General features: G+C 45.1%; 1 long non-coding RNA gene and 1 other non-coding gene across 4 annotated transcripts; both read left to right on the top strand.

The window, feature by feature from the left end:
- The first annotated feature begins 334 nt into the window (after window positions 1-334).
- LOC119337703 lies at window positions 335-4,288 on the top strand. Of its 3 annotated transcripts, none has more exons than XR_005163557.1 (4): window positions 335-881; window positions 2,512-2,591; window positions 3,668-3,838; window positions 3,975-4,288. It is a non-coding gene; the product is annotated as an uncharacterized LOC119337703 (long non-coding RNA). The 3 variants fall into 3 exon arrangements; XR_005163556.1 differs by having other exon boundaries at window positions 2,455-2,591; XR_005163555.1 differs by having other exon boundaries at window positions 335-2,591.
- LOC119342369 lies at window positions 2,902-3,012 on the top strand. The gene has a single exon (XR_005165569.1). It is a non-coding gene; the product is annotated as a small nucleolar RNA Z118/Z121/Z120 (small nucleolar RNA).
- Window positions 4,289-4,541: the final 253 nt, after the last annotated feature.

The following is a 4,541-nucleotide window of genomic DNA, read 5'->3' as shown; positions in this document are numbered from 1 at the left end:
ATGCTAGCGGACGGCAAAGAAGGTCTTTACTGTCTGCTTACAAAAAACAGACGGCAAAGAACTGACACACGGTAAAAAACCTGATTGCCATCAACCAATTCTTTGCCGTCCGTCAGCAGACGGCAAAGAATCTTTGCCATCTGCTGGCAGACGACAAAGAGGTGGGTGGGTCCAGTGGACGCCAGCGCTGTAACAGCCCACCAGCCTCACCTCTTTGCCGTCTGCTGGCAGACGGCAAAGAGGTGGGGCTGCCATCTGTTCTTTTTCCGCGGACGGCAAAGAAGAAGCGCATGCCGCAGATCGATCCCACGGACCCTCGACCCGCACAGCCCCGGGCCCCACCCACGCTGCACACACACCCACGCCCAACCCACGCACACACACCCATGTTGGATCCCATCTCTCTCATCCTCCTCGATCCCCTTTGTCCACCCCACGCCGCCACCAGATTCCGGCGATCCTCGCTGTTCCCCACCGCCCAGCTCTCCTCCCCGAGGTCACCTCTCCCCGCTCACCATCTCCACCGACCGATTTCTCTCCTCGCCTAGGAGAGCCACGCCCAGGCACTAGTGGTGGTGCACCGCGAGGAGGCCCCAGCGGCTTCGAGCTGCTGCTGCTGCGGGCACAGCGACGTGCTGGGGAGGAGCTACGTCGGGATGCTGCTCCTGCGCCGAGCTACTGCTGCTGCGGGCACGACAATGAGCCGGGGAGCAGCTGCTGCTGCGGGCGCGGCGTCTCTCCTTTCCCCAAATCCCCATCCGACGCATCCCTCTCCAGCCTCAAGCCGCTGCCCTGAGCTCCCCTACAGGTCGGCGACACCACTCTGATTAGGAGTCATGCATGTGGCCGGCATAGCATTCTGGTCACCAACTGCCCTCCAGGTATTCTCTTCATTTGGTTAAATTCACTGGCGGAGGAGCCCAGTGGGCAAGGTGTGGCAGCCGCCACACCTTGATTTCCACCAAATTTTTATATATATAAGCATATACTTTTCTTGATGGAAATATTGCTTGTTAGTTTTAGACCACGCTAGATCGATTCACCCAAACAAAGCTAGATGAAGCACGTAAGTTAGATTGGAAGCACACAAGCAGGCAGCTTGATTGATGTGTTGTCCAGCACATGCCCATCTCACTATGTAGACATCACATGCCCATCTCACTATGTACGCGAACTAGCTCGCTTCCGCTGCACAACGATTGGATCGATTCTCTCCGCGGCTCGCTCCTGATGGAACTCGTGACTAAGCGATCCAAAAACAGAACGGATAAATTTTTGTTGATGCGTGCAACATGTATTTTTTTTCTTATGACATATATAATAGTACATGATTGACTTCCGCCAGCCCGCCCGCGGGCGATTTTTGCCCTGAGACGCGCCGCCGTCGCCCGTCGGCCCATCCCCGACCCCGCCATCGGCAGCGCAATCGTATTCCCCACCGACCTGCCGATTTGAGTCTGCTATGCTGATGATGGCCTGCCTCCGCCGCCGGCGATTTGTGCCCAACAACACCGCGGCCCCCGCCCGTCCATCCATCCCTAACACCGTCTTGACCCGCGGCCTATCGAATTGGCTATTATGTTTTTGCATCAATTTTTTATTGAGGGGGCATCAATTTTGTCTAGTTGACAGTTTGCCACACCTTAATTTTTTTCCGTCCTCCGCCTCTGGTTAAATTAATGTGTCTTTCGTCAGCTTAGATGTAACAGCTCATTGTTTCTTTCTCTGAATATGTGTACATTCAGAAGCAACTATGAACAACAGTTTCGTTCTTTGAATTATGCGTATTTTTAGGATCAGATGCTTAACTATCAGATGATGATTCTACATAGATACACTGGCTTTTGTATGACCTGAATAGAAGCAAATGAATATCATCAATTCTGATGTTAAGGAAAGTAAAACAGAGACGCCAGTTATTAACATGGGCAGAAAGAGTAGTTCTTGGCATCTTCCTCTCCCTCCTCACTTATTACGATTGAGTAGCTGTTGTCAAAGGCCAATTATATCTGTGATGCTATGTCGACTTAGATCTGGATGTTGGTAGTTACCTAGATGTAGGAGGAAACAAGAAAGACCACGCTACAACACTAAGTGGTGTAATTTCTGGTAGTTACCTAGCTTGAGCATGCAACTTGGATCCCTACCTATTAACTTTACAGTGTATATGCACTGAAATTTAACTGCATCTTATGTTCTTTTTTTGTTGCTCTTGGCCATCCAATATGTTATCATTGTTTTTTCTATTTATTAATCCATAAGGTATCCTGGCCATTATTAATTGCAAGCCTTTTCTGCTTACAAACTTGTCAGAGTCTTGACTTTTCACTATTTAGATTACTGTGACATGAAAGAAAATGTTTTGCTGGATGGTTGGTTTATATCATCATCTTACAGCAGAACATTCGGCTATTTGACCATGCATACTTGATCGTGCTTTTGCTAAGTCTATAGGTGTGAGCTGTTTTGCTCGTGGACAATCTCATGTGCTGGATCTGCATTGGATGGCAGATAAGCGGAGTGGGAGCTTGCAGCAGCAGCTTTAACCCCTTCCCAATGAGCTTCAGGTCGTAGACGACGTCCCGGCCGAGGTATCCCTCCTCTCATTCCTTCCCCTTTCTACCACCTAAGGAGTGATTATAGTGTATGATGCACAGAAGTTTCCAAAGTTCATGCTTAGCTGATATCTTTTGTTAACTGAATAGTTTGCTGTGATGAATCACTAGGTCAGTATAGCAAGGCGGCTCTTAAAAAAGGTCCCTTCTTTGATTATAAATCCTAAACAGGTCATAAATTATGAGAAAAGAACCTTCCATGATCCCCATCACAGAGTTTTGTTTTTGTTCCCTTGCATTGATATGCAAAATATATGCATCGCTAACAATTTTGCGTTAAGTTAATTGTTTGTTGTGATGAATCATAAGGACGATATCCGAGTACGCTGGCTCTTGAAAAAGGTCTCCTTCCTTGATTATAGTAATTCCTAAACTGGTCATATAGTCTGGGCAACCTGCACAAATCTGAATTTATGTTTCGGAAAACCATGTTTCCTATTTAAGTTCTACTATTCATTGCTCTATGCTTTAATATTGGGTATTAGGACATGATCATGCTCCTATGGTTTTTCTATTTGATAAGACTTGAACATGCTTATTTTAGTTTAGGTATCCATCTATGCTGCCGTTCTGTCCATTTGGATGTTATGCACTTACAATTATACATTATGTAAATCCATATTTCCGTTGCAATGTATAGCTTGATTCACACTTGTAGCAGGCATGCAAGATAAAAGAAAATAAATCTAGATTCTTACCCTTTCCCTTGATATATTCTCCTTGTTGAACAAACAAACAGTTTTCGATGAACTGACATCTCACCATTCTGCTGGTTGGATGCTTGTTGCCTATATTTAGAATAAGCGTAAGTGCTTGTATCTTGCTACTATGAAAGTGGTGATGTTTTTAATGAAGTGATGCAGGCTGCAGTGGCGTGCAACATGTATTCATTGCAATATTTTCATATTTGTGGATATTGGTTAGTATTTTGTGGTTGATGGCTGTAGCTGGCTTTTCCTCCTAAAATTTACATGTGGTGGGAAAAGAGTACACGTGCCATAAAATTCACTTTTTCTCCTAACCACTTATACTTAACACTTTGATCTTTGTAGAAAAAACCTTGCTGGGTCCGAAGTTGTCCAGATGCATGGTGAATGATGGCTGAGATATGGTGCGAAATGGAATAGAAAGAAAATTCTTGTGCCTGCAGGGAGCGGAACTGAATGTGATCGGGGGGTCACAGTCAAGAGAGTGCTTCCTTGGCGTGCTACCAAAGGGAAATGGTGAGTTGTCACTTGAAACTATTATCTTCGTTCTCAATTTATTTATTTTAGCAAAGGCAAAATATTCTAGGTTCTGCACTTCATTTGGAATATTCACAAGTAAATGATTTCCTTTCTTGTATATCTGACATTTCAGGCACTATCATGGAAGTAAAAGAGATGGCCATTTAATTAGGCTAGGCTCACAAGTAGCTGGATTTTTTTGTGTGAAGATGCATCAGTGATTTTTTAGCAGTTTATAATGGTACTAGCCCCCTGTGCTTGTGGGTGCAGTTCCCTAATTGCAGAAAAATACCAGGTGCAAGTGTGGTGCTGGTTCTCTCCTTTGGCTCTTTGGTATTGGTTCTCTCCTCTGTCTCCTTGTAATATGTGTTGGATATGTGTTCATGGATATGTGTTGGATATATATGTGTTCATGACTATTGGTAACATGTGTTGGATATGTGTTCATGGCTATTGGTAACATGTGTTGGATATGTGTTCATGGATATATATATCTGTGTTTGATTTTCTGTGAAAATGAATTGATATAAGAAGAAACATAATTAATGCCTATTTGGTCTCTTTGCCATCTGCCAACAGATGGTAAAGAGCCTGCAGCCTTTGCCGTCTACCAACAGATGGCAAAGAGCCATGCCCTTTGTCGTCTGCCAGCAGATGGCAAAGAGCCATGCCCGTTGCCGTCTTCCACTGACGGCAAAGG

Source organism: Triticum dicoccoides, chromosome 7B (assembly GCF_002162155.2).
Source record: "Triticum dicoccoides isolate Atlit2015 ecotype Zavitan chromosome 7B, WEW_v2.0, whole genome shotgun sequence".
NCBI classification, from domain to species: domain Eukaryota; kingdom Viridiplantae; phylum Streptophyta; class Magnoliopsida; order Poales; family Poaceae; genus Triticum; species Triticum dicoccoides.
This window is presented reverse-complemented; position numbering and strand designations above follow the sequence as displayed.